Genomic DNA, 20,492 nt, shown 5'->3' on the forward strand with positions numbered 1-20,492 from the left:
CTAAGTGTAGAGGTGGTGAAAGAGAGGAAGGCCCTCAGGCAGATGGGGTGTCACAGCGGCTGCAAGAACGGACTCAAACATAAGAACAATTCAAAGCTGGCAGGGTCTGGCTATTTCTGCATAGGGTCAACGTGGGTAGAATACACTGGGTAGCAAAAAACAACAGAAGCCCTGGTGGAGTACTGGTTGTATCTTGGGCTGCTAACCTCAAGTCAGCAATTCAAAACTCTCAGCCAGTCTGTGGGAGAAAGATGAGGCTGTCTATACCCACACTACATTTATTAAATCAGCTATACAAGACCTCCTTAACAAAATTTTTAAAAATCATTTTATTGGGGGCTCTTTCAGCTCTTATCCCAATCCATCCATCCATCCATGTGTCAAGTACATTTGTACATATGTTGCCATCATCATTTTGAAAATATTTTCCTTCTACTTGAGCCCTTGATATCAGCTCCTGGTTTTTCCCTTCCTCTACCCTCCCTCCCTCATGAACCCTTGATAATTTATATATATTTTTTCATGTCTTACACCAACAGCTGTCTCCTCTCACCCACTTTTCTATGGTTCATCCCCCTGGGAGGGGGTTATATGTAGATCATTGCAATAGGTTCACCCTTCCTCCCCCCACTTTCCCCTTACCCTGCTGGTTATCACTACTCTCATTATTGGTCCTGAGGGGTTTATCTGTCCTGGATTCCCTGTGTTGTGGGCTCTTATCTGTACTAGTGTATATGCTCTGGTTTAGCCAGATTTGTTAGGTAGAATTGAGGTCATGATAGTGGAGTGGGGGTGGGGTGGGGAAAGGAAGCATTAAAAAACTAGAGGAAAGTTGTATGTTTCCGCAGTACTATACTGCACCCTGACTGGCTTGTCTCTTCCTTGTGACCCTTCTATAAAGGATATCCAATTGTCTACAGATGGGCTTTGGGTCTCCACTCTGCACTCCCCCTCATTCACACTGATATGAATTTTTGTTCTGAGTCTTTGATGGCTGATACCTGATCCCATCAACACCTCATGATCACACAGGCTCGTGTGGGTCTTCCATGTGAGGTTTGTTGCTTCTGAGCTAGATGGCCGTTTACCTTCAAGCCTTTTTAAGATCACAGACACTATATTTTTTAAGAGCTGGGCACCATCATCTTTCTTTACCACATTTGGTAATGCACCCATTTTGTCTTCAGCGAGTGTGTCAGGAAGGTGAGCATCACAGAATGCCAGGTTATTAGAACAAAGTGTTCTTGCATTGGGGGTGGTGGTGGTGGTGGTATTGAGCAGGGGCCTAAAGTGTTGTAAAGCAAGAACTAAGGTGTGTCTGACTCAAGCCATGGTATTTTCAATTGCCTCATATGCATGTGAAAGTTGGACATTTAATAAGGAAGACTTAAGAAGAATGTATGCATTTGAATTTTGGTACTCATCAAGAAAATTGTCTAGTTGTGAGGAATTTTGTTACATATTGAGATGTAATGCATACTGATAGTGTAACCTTTGATATCTATCTTTGAATACTTTAAATATCATTTGCTTTCAATAAGTAAAGTTGTGTCATCTGCATATTGCTGGCTATTAATAAAACTTCCTCTAATTCTGATGTTGTGTTTTTCTTCATATAGTTCATGTTCTCAAGTTGTTTGCGTAGCATATGTGTTGAGTAAATATAAAGAGATACAACCTTGAAGTACATATTTTATTATTTTAAATCACACAATATCCCCCTTTTCTGCTCTCTTTTGCTGGCTACAAAGTTCCACATGAGCACAACTATGCATTATTTAATTTCCGTGTATATGTAGTCCATAAAGAATTATAAAGTGTAATGCCGATGTATAATCAATGACACGCCCTATTCAGCTCTGAGTTGTTGTGTTTTGTGGCTGTGTGTTGCTGTGCTGCTGGAAGCTATGCCACTAGAAACCCAAATACCAGCAGGGTCACTCGTGTTAAACAGTTTTCAGTGTAGTTTCTAGACTAAGAGCAGAATTTGAAGCATAAATGTAGTAGTCGGTGTCCGAGGGGTTAGTTTGTAAATTCCGGGAAAATAGAAGCAGCGCATTATCTGATTGACTGCCAGAAGAGGAGCCTGTCAGGTTGCTAGACTCAACCTTGATGAAGACTCAGAGGAAGCAGAGATTTCAGGACTGTTACTTGCTCCATCCATCTGATTACCTTCATAGGGTACACCTCAAAGTGAGAAAAGTGTTTGCAAATAATTATTAAAACACTAATAATTGGAATGTGGAATGTACTAACTATAGGTCTAGGGAATTTGGATGTTGTTAAAAATCAAGTGGAAGGCAAACAGATCTATATCCTAAGAATTAGTGAGCTGAAATGGACTGGTACTGGCAATTTTTCACGGACATCCATAGTATTAGCTATGTTGTGAATGACCAGTTCAAGAATGGTGTTACATTAGTTGTCAAAAGACCATTTCAAGATCAGTCTTGAAGTACAATGATGTCACTCATAGGACAGTATCTACACACCTGCAAGGGAGACCATTCACTACAACTACTGTTCAAATGTGCACACCCACGCCTAAAGTCAATGATGAACGCATTCCAGAATTCTACCAATTTCTTCAGTCTGAAATTGATTGAACATGCAATCATAGTCCATTGATAATTAGTGTTGATTAGAATGTGAGTTGGAAACATAGAAGAAGGTTCAGTAGTTGGAAAATATGGCTTTGGTAATAAAAATGAACCTGGGTGGACTGCATGAGAGAACTTTGACAAAACAGTGAAATCTTCAGTGAAAATACCCTTTGAGTTAGTTAATTGTGCCAGCCTGGCCGATAATCACATGTGGGGCTAATTGAAAGGCAGAGGGATAAATGGGTGGTGAGCCTCACCTTTCTAGTTCTCGGGTCTCTTGCTTTGTGATGGTTGCACCAGGGTGCAGCTGCCTTAGCAGTTCCCTACTTCAGCTTGCAAGATTGACTTCCTACAAGACATCCCCAAGGAGAAGCTACATGGATATATCCCAATGCAGCCCTGGGTGCTGGAGCAGCCGTGTGGAGACCCCTGCTAGTGCTGAGATGCTTATTCGTTCACTAACTCAGCTTTCCTCCTGCAGTCGGCATCATTGCCTCTGTTTTGTGAGGTGGAGGACTTTGTGGACTGGTGTTGGGTTAATGGATTAATGTTAGCCTTGTGGGCTTGGGCAGCATTGGGTTGGGATGTTTTCATGATGCACACTTTCTTTACATAAAACTCTTTTATACATGGGTTGCTGTGGATTTGTTTCTCTAAAGTACCTAGACTAATACACCCTTTTTCAATAACACTTGGAAACTATACACATAGGTAGGAGTTCACAAAATGGATTATACATGATGGAAGATATGATGTTTTGTAATGGCATCCCTAATAAATCAAGTCCCTTACTAATCATTCCATTGTGTTATTAAAATAATGGTATTACTTTTCTTTGGATAATTGCCTTTTGTTGCTGTGTTGATTCTAATCCATTGGGAAATGAAGATATAAAGTAGAACTTCCACATAGAGTTTCCAAGGCTGTGAATTTTGTAGGCTCCCATGGAACATCTAGTGGATTCCAACCAGCAATCTTTGGTTATTGATCACTGCAGATTATCCTCTGTGCATGGATCCACTTCATTTTACCCATTAGCAAAATGAAGGAAATATGACCCTAGTCCATAGGTTTTTATGAGTATTAAAACAGAAGATAAGGCTTCAAAATAAGTGAGTTGGTTGTTATTTATTGCTGGTTTCTGAGGGATTTTACAAGATAAAATGTTCTCTGCTGAAAAACTGGCATTGTGAGAACCCAAATCTAACTTTCTCTGTCTACTGGCTCACTTTTATGTAAGTCATATTTCAAATAGGCTTGCATATTTTTTTATTTTACAACAATTTTGACAATGAACAGTCTATTGAATAAATTCAGACCATTTTCATTTGGGGAATAAAATATAAAACATACATTCAGAAACAGTGCCTTAAAAAAGAAGGAAGAAACAGTGCCTAATTTTGTTTTTCTCACATCCATTGAGTCTATGATCCATCTTCTTGGGGTAAATTATTTTCAAACAGGTCAGAAAAGGGTAATAAACCTCAAGGAAGTATTTTCTCTAGCTCTGTTATTCAAATAAGACCTCAACAATGCATGTTAGATACAAAATAATTAGGCACATGCTTGTCTGTAATCTCAAGGATAATGTATGTTAGTTAGCATGGAGGTAATGACAATATGAAGCTTTTCAATTATAACCAAAATGCTGACATATCAACTCTGGTACCTGATACATATCATTACACAGATTTGTGCTTGACTAAATAGCAAGGGCATATCTTCATTTGTCTCGACAAATATACCTTCAATTAATAGCACAATAGACAATTATTGAGGAGTTTTCTGGAGAAGTAATAATTGTTTTTTCTGCATGTGTGTGCTTGGTAAATGATGCTATAAATGGACTCAAAACAATACAATTACTAGACAGAAGAAAACATAAGTACGTTCTTTCTTAGAATTATGATATTAAAAATGAAATTAAATTCTAGTAATTCACTGGCATCAATTGAATTTCATATCACATTGTCTCCCTATGTTGTGTGCATAACTTAACGGCTTTTGAGTATAGAAAATGTGCTTTACAAGAGTATTTTATTCTTTCAAATCTCATTATTACTAATTTTTTTCATAATTTCTTCTGTAGCCTACTAATTTTTAGCTCCATTTATGTGAATCTTAGATTATCTGTTGTAACTATTGGGCTGATGAGTAAACAATAAAAAATATTCCAAATGTCAGTTTAGCCCCAAGAGGGGAATTCTGAAAGTCAACAGTCTCTCTGGCTCGCCTGCTCCTCATCTCTCATTAACCCCCTGAATTCATCAACATGGCAGAGGTGTGAGAAAAGAATGATTCCTCCATATTTTGGAGTACCATCAACATGGCGGAGGGAGGGGAAGAATGACTGGCTATAACAGCACGGAATGAGGGAGATGGGGTGTATGTTTCTTACCTCCAGTGCCTTTCCCTTCCTAGATTGACCTAAGAGGCTTCATTGCCATGAAGGCATTAAAAAGAGCGTCTCATCTTAGAGAAGGCTGAGTTTTCTGTAAAATCAAGAACAATTAATTCAGAGCAGATACAGGTTTTTCAGGCTTTTTTTTAATATTCTGAAAAGAACTTTAATTGACTGAAATGTAAGTTTATTTTTTCCCTTGGGAGTATAAATGTGTATACTTTGGCAAAATGAATACAAAGACTATAGCATTTTATGTACATATTGTCAGAGTGAAAGGACAAAGAACTTCAATCTACTCTACTTTAATATTTGATTAGTAATAGAAAATTACATTTTAATCTCAAATTCAAGATGATAAATTATAGTACATCCATAAGAAGTACAAATATGCAGTTAAAGTCTATTTATGAATATTCCCATAATGTGTTAGTTAAAATAAATTCATTCTCCCTCCTTTCTTTTTCTCCCTCTATTTTCTTTTCAGTAATGAATTTGTACTAACAAAAAGGCTTAAATTAATAAGAATTCCTCAAAAGCTGATTAATGATATTTCAGTAATTCAAAAATTTTGTGAATTGTCAGACTACATAATAGATACTATGTCGGTAAAAATGCAAGTTTATAAGCATTATTTCATACATTTTTAAATCAAGACATACTTTATATATAGTTGACTATATATAGCTGTTATATGTGTAAAAAATCTATGATTACTTTTTTAATGCACTGAATATTATTTCTGGCACAAGACAGAAAAATGAATAAATGCATGTACATCGACATATTTTCAGTCTCCTAGTAGGCTAGGATTAAGAACAGTGGAAATACACTAGAAAATAAGATGGATATTTATAATTTTATTGTTATGATGTTTTTTTAAGATAAATATGCATAATAAATATCAATTCCTATATTGATATTTATCAGGTAATAATTTTCAAGGTCATATCTTTATCAGCTCATATATTTCAAGGTGAGTGTAATGTAAGCAGTACCTCTTTGTGAGGTTAATTTTCAAACATCTTAAGCATCTTAAGGATCCTAAGCATGAAAAACTGGTTGAAAAGGTATGCTATTAAGAAGTAACTAGTATGTATAAACAGTCTGATATTTGAGGTCCTTCATTTGATCTATCAAACTAATTACATGAAGTCTTGTCTGGTCTCCGCTGTTTTCAGCTGTATTGGTGACCTTGTGCACACCCCAGTGAAGCACTGGCCAGTCCTATATCGACTTTACAGTTGCTCCTGTGTCGGAGCCCACCGCTGCAGCCTCTGTCCGTCCATTTCTCTGCGGGCCTTCCTCTTTCACAAAATCCCTCCACTTTACCAAGGCTGATGCTTTCTCCAGGAACTGGTCTCTCCTGACAATATGTCCAAAGAGTGTGAGACTAGGTCTCACTCTTCTTGCCTCTAAGGAGCACTCTGGTTGTTCTTGAAAGACAGGCTTGTTTGTTTTGGGGGAACTCCATGGCATGTTCAAAATTCTTGCCACCACCACAATTGAAATACATTGATTTTTCTTGCGTCTTCCTTATTCAATGTCCAACTTTCATATTCATATGAGGTAATTGAAAATACCAAGATTTGAGTCAGGCACACTATAGTCCTCAAAGGAACTTCCTTCCTTTTAAACACTTTAAAGAGTTCTTGTGTAACGATTTAACCAATGAAGGATGTTGGGGTTTTTTTATATCTTCAGTGCGGCTTCCATGAGCATTGATTGTGGATGCAAGCTAGATAAAATCCTTGACAATGTCAACCTTTTCTCCATTATTATGATGTTAACCTTAGTCTAGGTGTGAGTATATTGATCTCTGAAATAGTTAAGGTTTATTGTGCCAACCTGGCCTATAAACACACGTGGGAATAATTGAAGGGTGGAGAGATAAATGGCTCAGTGAGCCTCGCCTTTCTGTCTCTTGCTCTCTGATGGTTGGACCAGTGTGCGGCTGCCTGAGCTAGTTCTCTGCCTCAGCTGGTAAGGCTCACTTCTTGGGAGACATCCCTGAGTAGAAGCCACATAGACTTACCTGATGCAGCCTTGGGTGCTGGAGAAGCTGTGTGGAGACCCCTGCCAGTGCTGAGATCCTTCCACTGCCACTGGATTCAAAGACTTTTTACCCACTGGCCTGCAATCCTCCTGCATTCAGCATCATTGTGTGTTTTGTGAGTTTGAGGACTATGTAGATTGGTGTCAGACATATGGGCTGTCAGACTTATGGACTTGGACTGGACTAGTTTGGGATGCTTTCTGAATGTACACTTACCCTTTATATAAAACTCTTTCTTATATACATATGAGTTTCTGTGGATTTGTTTCACTGGTCTACCCAGACTAACACCATCTCCTTTACGTTGAGTTGTCATCCATACTGCAGGCTGCAGTCCTTGATCCTCATCAGCCAGTGTTTCAGGTCCTCCTCACTTTCAGCAAGCAGAGTTGAGTCATCTGCATTTCGCAGGTTGTTGGTTAGCTTTCCTCTAATCCTGATGTTGCATTCTTCTTCATAAAATCCAGCTTCTCTGGTAATTTGCTAAGAAGTAAGATTTAATAAGTTTGGTGAGAGGATACAACCCTGATGTAATGAAATGTGAAAGGACTTAGAGTAGAAATACAAAAAGAGAAAATGTGCTTAGCATATCTTAAACCAAAAGAACTGAAGAATATTTTCAAGCCTCATATTGTAGTATTGAAAGATTCTACGGGAAAAATATTCAATGATACGAAAGGGATCAAAAGAAGGTGGAAAGTGTACACAATCACTGTACACAAAAGAACTCGTCAACATTCTACTATTTCAGGAGGAAGCATGTAAACAAGCACTAAGGGCAATGCAGGAAGAAGTCAAGCTGGGCTGAAAGCATTAGTGGAAAACAAAGTTCCAGGAAAAGATTGAAAGCCAACTGTAAGCCTTCCACAAGCTGATGAAGCCCTGGAATCACTTCCCTGTCTATGCCAGGGAGCTGGAAAGACCGCTTCCACCCAATGGACTTGAAAAGATCCACATTTCTAAAGAAAGGTGACTCAAATTATTGAACAATATCTTTTTCCCCTAAAAAAACAATTTATAGGGAGCAAATAGAGATGTTATATCATTCCATCATTCAATCACATCAAGCAATATTGTATAATTGCTACCACAATCAGTTTCAAAACATCCTCTTCCTTCTTGAACTCCTTGATATCAGCTTTCCTTTATCCAACAACCCTCCCCCACTGTATCCCCCAGGAACTCTCATTCGACTTGCTGTCCCTGTAGGTTCATGGAGCCTGGGTTTCTTGTAGTGAAAAACAGAAAAGCACATAACCAAAATTCAAGCATTACTCCCTAATGACAAAATACATCTAATATAAACCCCAATACAAAAACACCAAATATTTTGAAAACTAAATCAGGCCCAACATGCATTAGAGGGGAGATCAACCGACAAGGTAACTGACTGTTCAAGTCAGGTTTCTCATTTCCATCTCCTATAGTTATTTGTCCAATGCGCTCAGTTTGGTAACCACTTTCTTCCCAGCCCTCTCTTATGGACAGAGGGAAATCACCAGAGGCTTACTTTCTGTATAGATCACACAAATGTATCTCGGGCTTCTGCCGTCACCCATAGCCTTCTACAAACCAGAATCTCACAATTTAGGCTCTGATACTATTCCCTCCTTTGGCTTTGGATTATATAATTAATAATCCTTCAGTCACTGATGTCATATGCAAGCAAAATTTTGATGAGTATCATCCCACAATGTTCCAATAATATGTTGATAGAGCTGCCAGAGCTTCAGGCCAGACTCAGAAGAGGATGTGGAACCAGGGGTATTATTGACTGAAAGCGGAGAATACCAAAAAGATGTTTACTTGTGTTTCCTTGATGCCTAGGCATTTTCTCTGTGGATAATAACTAACTGTGGATGACCCGGAGAAAAATGGGAATTCTAGGACACTACCTTGTGCTCCCATAAAACTTGTACATGAATCAAGAGGAAGTTGTGGAACAGAATAAGGGATATTGTATGGTGTGTGTGTCATGGTTATATCGATTTTTACTTAGATAATGAAATGTTTTACAATAGATGGGAGGAACAGACCTCTGGATTCTGGATAAGATCATTTCCATTGCCTCTAAGGATCATATCAAATGTTTTAGTCCCTCAAAACATTTGCCTTTGTCTGTCTCAAAGATAAGGTTTTTATTTAGTAAAAGAATCCTTGGCAGAATTTCTCTCAGCTTAGAGATTTCTTCAATTTTTTTTGATGCAATGGATTTGTTGCCTCATCAGTATCTAACCAAAGGAGATTGTACCCTTGCATAAATATGGATTTTTGTGCTAGTTCTGAAGGAACACTTCAGATGCACTGACCAGATAATTCTCATGTATAGATTCCCTCCTGGAAGAACTTCAAATGGAATGTTTTTGCTTACAATAGTGAAAGTAACTTTAATCATTAGTTTCTGAGACAAGAAAAAGGAGGAATTAAATAGGTCTCAGGTCTATTCAGTATTATTTATTCAGTATTTTCTAGAATTCAGAATTCTAGAGGTTCCCTGAAGTTAAAATGAGTCTCACAAATGTATATTGTAAAATCTTTTATGCTCTTTGTGTAAGTTTTCTATTGTTTACACCACAAATAACAGAAAACTGTTCTCTTAGAAAAACACATATTTCTTATCTCACATGTTTTATGACATAACTATAACATGGATCACATCTGTTCAAAACAAAGACCAACAGGCCTGCATTTTTCCTATTCAATGGCATTCCACTGTGTGGACGATAACTGTGGATAACAGTGTGACGAATGGGAATTCTGGAACTTTATCACATGCACAAGGAAAGTGTATATAGTCCGAGAGGCAGTTGTTCAAGTAGAACACGGAATTACTGAATGGTTTAAAATCGGGAAAGATGTTTGTCAGTGTTCTATGCATTCACCATTCTCATTAAATCTATATGCCTAGTAAATATTATGAGAATATGGACATTATGAAGAATGTGACATTCATTAACAACCTGCAATATGCAGATAACAACCTTGCTTGCTGAAAGGGAAGATAACAACGCACTTACAGATAATGATCAAAGACTAAAGCCTTCAATATGGATTGCACTTTACTGTTGAGAAAACAAATATCATCACATCTGACCAATAAACTACATCATGCTAAAAAATACTGAAGGTATAAGTGTTTTATTTGGATCCATAGTACATATTCATGGAGAAAGACAATAATTCAAAGGGTGTATTGCATTAGACAAATCTGCTGCACAAAAGCTCCTTAAAGCGTTGAAGAACAAAGCATCACACTGAGAACTGAGGTGCTGCTGTCCCAAGTCATACTGTCGTCAAGTACCCTGTATGTGCAGAAGCGCTGGACAACGAATGCAAGGACTCAAGAGGAATTGTTGCATTTGAATTATAGTGTTGTCATAGAATGTTTCTTTTGTGTTGACTTGCAAAAAGAACAAACAAATCTGTCTTGAAAGAAGAAGAAGTACAACCTGAATTCTCTTTAGACGTGAGGATGGAGGCAATTTTTTTCTCACGTATTTTGGACATGGAGAAAATGGGATAGTGGCCACACCTTACTTCCTCAGACTATACAAATGAAGGTAATCCAATTCTACACCAGCCCAAGACTGATTGTCACAGGGCAGGGGTCAGACATGCCTCTATTCTCCATCTTTTTTTGCCTATTCTGATATGAAGCACCCAGATCAAAGCGCTCTATTTCTCTGATGGGTCCCTTAATTCATTGTAATGATCACACAGAACTTATAAACAGTACTCATGATTATTAGGAAAGCCAATAGGTTACAAGTGTTAAGAACACTTCTTTTTTATTGTCTGTAACCCTCTTCCCAGTCATGTTGGCAGACATGTCTCTCTCTGGTCCTAAACCTCTCAGTCTCCTGGCCTCTCCCTTGTTCCATGGCACGAAGCCCACTGTTCTGCCTCATGGCCTCAGTGCTCCTCCCTGTTCTGTCTCCCAGTCTCAGTGTCCTGGTCTCTGGTGTATCAGCTTCCTCTGCCATTTCTCACATGCCCTCTTCTGTTAGCTCTGTCTTCTTGATAGCTGTGGGATTCCAATTCCTGCTTCTGAGATGGCTCACTGTGATATCCGGTGGAATCCCCAAGTGGGTCAATACACTTGTTAGAATGTTCTATAACCGATGTGTATCTTTAATTGCGCTATATCCATATGAAAGGAAACATCAGAGAAGGAAGATTGAAGAGGAATCTATGCATTACTGAGGAATATTGAATGTATCACAGACTGCCAAAAAACAAACAAATTTGTCTTGTAAGAAGGATAGCCAGAATGCTCCCTGGAAGTAAGGATGAGACTTCATCCCCTGTGCTATGGGCATGTTATCAGGAGAGGTTTGTCCCTGGCAAAGGAGATCATGCTTGGTAAACTAAAGGGGCGGTGAGAAAGATGAAGACCATTGACAAGATGCATTGACACAGCGACTGCAACAATGGTCTCAAATATCAGAACCACTGGGAAGCTGGCACAGGATTGAGCAGTGGGCACAGGGTCTCTGTGAGCCAACTGACTTGGCAGCATCTCATAGCAACAACAGAATAGAAATCTATTCTGCAGTGTTATGAGTAGAAATCTACTTGATGGTACTGAGAGATGCTACTAAAATAAAAACACTGTTCAATTTCCACAGTTCTTCATCTAGTAAGAATAGAAATGTGGAATGTTTTTGATAGGCAGTAGAAATGGATCAGAACTTTTAAAAGTACCATGGCTGCAGCAGAGTAGATGGACAGGCACTAGAGAGGTTGAATCCTGCAGTCCCTGTCGCCTCTGAGGGCCCTGGAAGCCGGGACATGGGAACAGAGAAGAGGAGGTGGTTGTTCAGGGAGTTTGGAGGTACTGACCTCGTCCGTAGTCACCAACGGCCTCTTGATAAATGATGAAAAGTGAAGGCTGAAGAAAACATCAGCTGAAGGTGTCTGGTTGAGACAGTTCGATATCAATGCATCTATTCATGAGGATGAAACAACCAGCGAAAAAGCAGATACATTGGGAAAATTCTGGTATTAATATTTAAATGCATGTTTTTATTAGGAGTGAAATTTTGGTAAAATGTTTGTTGTAATTATTGTCTTCTTGATTTCAATTTTTCATTCCCTGATAATTACAAAAGGATGTCTAGTAAGCTACAGAGTGACTCACTTTTTCATAATGCAATCTAACCCAAAGACATACTGTTGTTACATTTTTGCTAGGTACCACAAGTTGGTTCCGAACCCTAGTGGCCCTGTGTACAACAGAATGAGACCGTGGTCTCTCCTGTGCCAGTCTGAAAAGTATGGTTATTTTGAAACCATTGGTGTCGCCCCTGTGCCAGTTCATCTTACTGAGGGGCTTCCTCTTTTTCGATGCTTTCTACTTTTCCAAACATGATGTATTTTTCCAGGCACTGATATCTCCTGATAATATGTCCAATTTATGAGAGATTAAGCCATACCATGCTCATATAATATCCAGGGATATGCCAAAAAGTGTACCTACAAAATAAACCTTTATCATATATATGTATATCTATCTGTCTGTCTATCATCTATCTATCTATCTATCTATCTATCTATCTATCTATCTAAAGATGAAGCTATTGCTATTCACCATATCCTCTTTCTAGGTCTATAAACTTCTGGTGGTATTATTTTTAAGTTTCTAGCCTTTCCTCAAATAATTGTAATTACTTTGATTTATACCACATCAAAATAGGAGTCTTAACATCCTCAAGGTACTCAAATATTGATCTTTTAAATGTCCTTTGACTTCAGGGAACAAGAAGAGTAATGCAGGAGAACGATCAGAGACAACATCATTGGGTTAAAGGATTGCATAGAAATTCATAGGGCAGCCCTCGCTACCCTTGAACAATGAGCATGCACATTATCATGAGTGGACAATTTTCTCAGTCTTTTTTGCACCAATGCAATTTTTCCATTTTCTTAAAATTGCTTCAAAATAAAACCTCATGATTATCCCCGGTCCTTCTGGAAAATCTATCAAAATTACCCATTTGCAGCCCCCTTTCCCCACAAACAGTCACTATAACTTTATAAACTGAACTCTCTTCCTTGAATTTATTTGACCTAGGAGATCCATTCCACCATATGTCTGTCAGCTTGACATACTCTGGTATTTTGTGTATTGCTTTGATGCTTGAAGTTTTGTCATTGGTATTTCCAATATTAGCAGGATCACCAAGGTGAACAGATTTCAGCAAAGCTTCTAAATATAGAGCAGACTACCCAGAAGGCAGACGTGACCTACTTCTGAGGAATTAGCCACTGAAAATTTTATGACTAGCAGTGGAATATTGTTCCATTTTGAAATCCTCATGAATCGCATCAGAACACTGCCCCCTATAGCGCCAGATGAGAGAACCTGCAGGTTGTCAGGCATTCAAAACTCTGAGGAAGAGCTGAGTTCTCACAGTGGAAGCAAGCATGAGGACATGGATGGAGTAGAGGGCTGCAACCTCCATTTGCTGTTGGGATATGATTTAAAATGAGAAGAACTTGTTGTGAACATTTATTAACAATTGGAACTGGGAATATGTGATGTATCTGGAAGTTACCACAAATGCAATGGAGCTCCTAAATATTGATATCCTGACATCAGTGGGCTGAAATGAACTGTTCATTATGTATCACACGAACATGGTTTACTATGCCAGAAACAATAGATTCAAGAGGAATGGTTTCACATTTTATCATCAAAAGGACATTTCAAAATCTCTCTTGAAATACAATGCTGTCTGTTACAGGATTGTATCTATCCCCACATTCAAGCAAATCCAGCCAGTACAACTATTATCCAAATGTATGCACCAGTCACCAATGCTCCTCAAGAATTCTACCAATTTCTTCAGTCTGAAATTAATTGAGTAAGCAACCAAACTTCACAGATAATTACTGGTAATTGCAATGTGAAAGTTGGAAACAAAGAGCAGAGAACTATTTGGAAAATATGACCTTTTGATAGAAACATAGTTGGAAATCACATGATAGAATGTTGCAAAACCAAGGACTTTTTTATTGTAAATACTTTTTTTCAGCATCATAGATGACATACATGTGGACTCCTCCAGATGGAATACACTGAAATAGACTTGACTCCCTCTGTGAGAAGAGAGAAGAGAGAAGCTCAAAGCCAAAACAAGGCCAGAGGTTCACTGTAGATTAGATCATCAATGCCTCATGTAAGTTCAAGTTGACGTTGAAGGAAATGAAAACAAATCCACAAAAGTCAAAGTGGGACCTTGAGTATGTTCCACTTGAATTTTGAAAACATCTCAACAATAGAGGTACTCATTGAACACAAATGACTGAGGGCTTAAAGAGCTGTGGGAGGATGCTGTTAACAGCATGGTGATGGACCTGCCTACCTCCTCTGGTTTCCCTGTTGCTAAGAGGCTGAGGAAGACATGGCTATAAGGCTCATCCTTATTTACTTATTCGAGCATCAACTGTTCCTCCAAAATCATTCTACTTCTATGCTGGGGTTGATTATTTCTTGCCATGTTCACACAGAACTCACAGAATACTCAAATCACGGGGGTTTATCAGGGAAGTTGATAGGTTACCACAAGTCAGGATCAGTAAACAAGAAGTATACAGCCATTGGTCCACATCAAAGCATCTCAGCTAGCAACGAACCTCTCTCATCCTCAGCCTCTCAGCTACTTTGTCCCATGGCTTCTGCCCCCATGATCTAGGAAGCCCCCTTGTTACTTTGTCTCAGAGTCCCCTAGTCTTGGGCTAGATGAGAAGAAAGGACTGCATATTCTCCACACTGCTCTTCCGAGCCTCTGGGCTACTATCTGGTCTCAACAGACTCCCCACTTCAGAGAGTTCTGGGACATGCTCTTCCAATGGTCCAAGGATTTCTCTCTGCATCCCAGATGGCTCTTACACACCAAGGGATAGCTTTGAGAGAGCTGTGATTTTTGTCTATTAGTGACCATACTCTCCAAGGAAAAGGAAGGATATGATGTGATGTTTTACCTAACACTCTCTCCAAAATAGCAAACTCAACTGCCATCCTGTTAATGCTGACTCACAGTGACCTCCTCTGGTTTCAGAGACAGTCATTGTTTAAGGGAGTAAAAAGCAGTCTTTCTCCTATGGAGCAACTGGAGGCTTCGAACTGCCTACCATGTGGATCACAGCCCAGTACCTGACCACTTGATGTATTTTACCAGGCACTGGTGTCTCCAAATAACAAATCAGAAGTACACAAGGCAAAGGCTTGCCATAGTCACATCTCAGAAGTATTCTGGATATACCTCTGCCAACACAGATTTGCTTGTTTTTCAGGCAATTCGTGGTCCTCCAATGTTCTTTACACAACTCACACAGACACCGCTATCGATTCAAGGCTGAATCACACTGACCCCACTGTGTGTTCCAAGACTGCAACTCTGTACAGAAGTAGAAAGTCCAGTCTTTCTCCCGAGGAGCTGCGGGTGGTTGGAAGAAGAGCCAACGATGCAGCTCGCAGCCCAGTGGGCACCCATTACCACCAGTGCTCCCTCAAACTCTCTAGTAAAGTATCAAACAGAGAAAAGATGGAAGTTGTAAAGGATTTCATCTTGTTTGGATCCATAATCAATGTCCTGGAAGCATCCGTCAAGAGATAGAAGAGATACACGTTTCACTTGGAAAATCTCCCTTACAATGTGTCTCCAAAGTGTTGAAAAGCAAGGGTGTTCAACTTTGAAGAGTAAGTTGCAGCTGGCCCAAGCTCTGGTGTTTTCATTCACCTCATATTCATGTGCCATTACTCGTCTGTCATTTGTTGTACTGTGGAGATGTGTGGAAGCTATGGTGCTGGAAGCTACGTCACTGGCATCTCAAGTGCCAGCGGGGTCATCCAAAGCAAACAAGTTTCAGCAGAGCTTCCAGACTAAGAACAGACTACCAGGAAGGACTTGGCTGCCCACTTAGGAGGAATTAGCCACTGAAAACCTCATGCATAGAATCGAAACTTTTTCAGATATTGAAGGCCTAATGAAAGGAAGCCAACTATTGTAACAGATAGGTCGATGGCCTTCCCTGTCTTAGCTCATCTTGGATGTCTTCTGAACCTTTCTTACAATACTTAATCCATCTAATAATTGGCTTTATCGAAGCAGTAGTCTTGCTGGTTTCAAACTACTGACCTTGAAAAGTTAGCAGCCCAAAATATAACCACTATACCAAAAGGGCTACTGTATAAGGTTGGCAATGTTGCATAAAAGGCAAGGTCGCTACCATTGAAATATCTCTTCCCTGGCATTAAGTGTTTAGTTTGATGAAATTCTGTATTTTACTATTAAATATCAGAATGTCATCTAACTAAGTACCTACATTATTTTTACAATTGTGAAATCATTCTTTTCTAGTTTCAAGTCTTTCTGTACCTCTTCAATGACAAATGCTCCATGGATACCTATCCCAGATGGACCAAAATACAGTGAGGGAGGGCATTTATTTTCTGTTTGCTTTGAAACCTCCCACACTGTGTTTTAGCTCTGGTCACAGTAAGTTTTCACGATTTATTATGTAATAAACTCATCTCATAATCTTTAAGTGCAGACTTTTAAAAATTCTTGTGGCTAGTTAAGTTAATTAATTTCCAATTTAATTGAAAAGAGCATCTTTAAGAGACTCTATGTGTTCGCAAGGGTACTGAGAAATTGCACTTAAAATCCTAATCCATTCTTTCTCTGATATTAAAAACAAACTGCAAAGCAGAAGGCCTGATCTAACCTTGCGCATCCTTTGAATCAGTCAGCTATAACTAATTAAGAAAGTCTGCTTTGGGAAGTCTGGCCTCATGCTGTAAGTAGGAACTAAACCAGCAGCCACCTGGTCCAAAGCAGCAAAGCTATCAGAGTAAAGAAATATTACCTTCCCTGAGGTCTGACTGGCACACACTGTACTAATCACAGTTTGCCTATGCCCATCTTTCCTGGGATTTTACTCATTTCGTCATTCTACCAGTGATAGCCTCCTGGTAACTTTTGTTCTGCAATGTACCTGGACTCTAGACAGTTTATTCTAAGCTCAGGGCAGGGAGACATTAGGTGAACAGTTCTCATTATCATCAACCCCAGTTGTGGATCGTGCTGAAAATATTCACAGCAAATTATAAGGAGCACAAGGGAAAAAGGAAGCAGAACACGCAATGCTAAAAGCCCCGGAGGTAATCAGAGCAAGAGATAATAAAGAAGGAACGGTTTGCTACCTTGAGAGCAGGTGCTAGAGGAGAGGAGACCCAGGTCCCCAAGCTGTGCAGGATTACAAGTGTTCCGAAATATCTGGAACTAATTCTCCCTCATTAGGCTAATTTTCTTTTCAGGGGGCTATAAAGCAAATGAATAATTAATTTCCATTTTATACAGACTTTTTAAAAAGACTTTAAAGAGAAATAGTTTAGGGATTAAAACTCAACTTTTATGACACGTGTGAGGAAAAACATTGGTGGGAAGAAAAAAAGCCAAGAATAATCTTTCAAAGACTTGTGAAATGCTTTTTTAAAAGGTAGATAGAAGTTAATTCATACATTTAAGTTACAATGTTAGCTTTATATTAAATATGATCTAGGATTATTTAAGAAAAAAACATTTAATTGAAAAAGTTTTGAATAACAACAAAACTATTGAAACCAACAAAGTAAATGATGGAACATTTTAATATTATAATCAAATATGTATTTTACGTGATAATAATTTGGACATCAAAGTCTGATGCTTCATAATTTTTCAAGATAGATCTTAAGCAGTCTCATGTAAAAAGTTGATTGACATACTTGGCACTGGGCTGAAATTATTGCTTTTATTATTATATACTGACACAATTTCTTCTGTTTCTAAATATGAAAAATTATCATCAGGCATGGAATTATTTGCCTTAATTTTAGCAGTTCCCTACTTGACCAAGTAAAAATTACTTGAAATAATGTGTTTAACTAGTATGGCTATATTGAATAAAAAGTTTAGTTTTTTTTTTATCTAGTTAAAACTTTCTCTTCCAACAAGTAGTTCTAAAGATGCACAACTATGTAAATAATAAGGAGACTTTTTATGTTTCATTATGTGGCTGAACCAAGATCAAGCATTGCATTTTGAGTGGGAGAGTGGAAATCTGTAAAAGGTAAATATAATGCAGGAAACCTGGGCATACTAAATGAACAGTCATTATCACCATATAATCCCTTTGTAGCAATGTTATTGTTTGGGATTCTGTGTGGGACAGTGTAAGAGATTGATTCAGTAATTGCTTCAATTTGTTCTTGCTTCCCTGCATTCAACAATCCATGGTGGTGCAGTAAATAAGCACTCCACTGCTAACTGGAAGATTGGTCGTCCAAACTGCCAGCCACTCTGAAGGAGAGCAATGTGATATCCTGATTCCACAAATATTTACAGTGTTGGGCACAGCTGCACTGTCCTACAGGGTCACTAGAAGGTGGAATCAACGCAATGGAAGGGGAGTTCTCTGTCCCTTGGAGAGTGTTTTTGTACAGTGACTGGGGCTTAGCGGTGTGATTCCCTTTGGGCAATCAGAATAGTAGCATACATGATGCAAGCAGAGACTTGATTAGCGTTTGTAAATTGGAATTTGCCCTTTTACTGCTCTTGGAACACTGCTGCTATGTGAACAAGATCTGGCTAGTCTGCTGGATGCTGAGAGACCATGTGGAGAGAAATCCCAGTTATCCCTGCTGTCCCATCTGAAGCTATAGTACATTAACCAGTCATAGGCGGTCCGGTGATCATAGTTCATTGAGTGAGTAGAGATGATGTTGACCAAATCCAGTCAGAAAAAAAGAACTATTTTGCTGAGATCAATACAAAATAAATTATTATTGATCAAATGATTTATAACCTAACTGAATATGTGTGTGAGTTTTGGTCAATCTGATCCCATAAACGTTGACAGCTTCCAAAACACTGTGCAGTAGTTTGATTCTATCCGATCCAGAGGGTTACTATGAGTAGAAATGTATTCCATGGCAGTGGGTTTAATGCAAGACAAAGCGAGAAGTCCGTTTCAGGATGTGAAAGTTACCCCGCAGCAAGTGAAGCAGACATAATGAAGAATTTATTTCCTGTAGGGTTCATTTCACAGTGAAGGTGAATTTACATAAAATGAGTTCTCTGTAGGTCAGAATTCACAATCTGGGGACTGCCTGTAAATATATAAATGGCTACCTGATGAAGATAAGTTGTGAAATTGGGAAGGAGTATCAGGGATCTAAAGGAATCTTGCCGTCATAATACTTTGTAATCAGCTTCTATCAGAAAGCTTGATGCCTACCACCCTGCAGTGATTACACAGAATAAACCCCGCACTCTTCAGAGATGGGGCGGTGCTTTCCTGGAAACTATGGCTTTGCTGTGACTCGGGATTGACTCAGTTGCACCTAACAGCAGTGAACCAAAAAATACTGATCAGTTCAATAATTCACCACAACCTAAAGCATAAAATCACTTACTTTATCATGTCAAAAAAGTCATTCATAATCTAAACTTCATCTAGTTTATTTTCCTGGATCTCCATTCCCCCTCCCCAACCCCTTCCACTCCCATACTCAGCCCCTGCCCCCAGAACCACTGGTCCTGTTGTTTTCTCCTTGGGATTGTTGGTCCTGCCTATGTCTATCTATACTTATATAGATAGACATAGAGCGAAAGAAAGAAGCAAAACAAAATGAAAAAAACCTATAAATAGTTCCAGGTCTGTCTACTGACCTTTGTGAATGTTTCCCTATCAGGTCTGATGAGGGGCCAACCCTGTCCCCCGAGGCAGAAGTCTATCTCCAGGATCCATCGGGGACTTCCTTACTTTGCTCCTCTTGCTGCCCTGTTGCACTCCCTTCGTGTTTCACCTCGCAGAGTGGGGTGCAGACCAGGCACCCTTTCTGCACTGTGTCTCCAGTGCAGTCCCCTGGAGCATTGTGTGGGTCAGTGAGGGAACCTTGTGTCTCGTAGTGGAGCCAGACCTATTATGCTTCTCTCTGTGCACTGCGCAGGGATGTCATCATTGGGGCTTGGTGAGCCATGATGAGCTTCTCTCTCTCTCTCTCTCTCTCTCTCTCTCTCTCTCTCTCTCTCTCTCTCTCTCTCTCTCTCTCTCTCTCTCCCTCCCTCTCTCTCTCTCTATCCCTCCCATCCTCCCTCCTTCTCTCTCCCCCTCTTAGTTTGCACCTTGTGGTCTGGACAGACTCCCCACTCTTCTTGGACTATATTTAGTCCTGTCCTCTGCATGACTTTCTTCTGGGGAGGGGTCAACATAGCTTGCCTTGGATCCAGCCCGTCATCCTCTCTGCTACTTCGCTGCTCCAGGCTGGTATGTTGCCCTCAAGGCTTGTGCTCAGGATGAGGTCTGGTCCCTTTCTCCCTTTCCTGTGGAGACATAAACAATACCTTGCCTGTGGCTGGATTAGTGCCCTGTTAACCCACCA

Source organism: Echinops telfairi, unplaced genomic scaffold (assembly GCF_000313985.2).
Source record: "Echinops telfairi isolate 266 unplaced genomic scaffold, ASM31398v2 ScPeMD7_7468;HRSCAF=8506_0, whole genome shotgun sequence".
Lineage (NCBI taxonomy): Eukaryota > Metazoa > Chordata > Mammalia > Afrosoricida > Tenrecidae > Echinops > Echinops telfairi.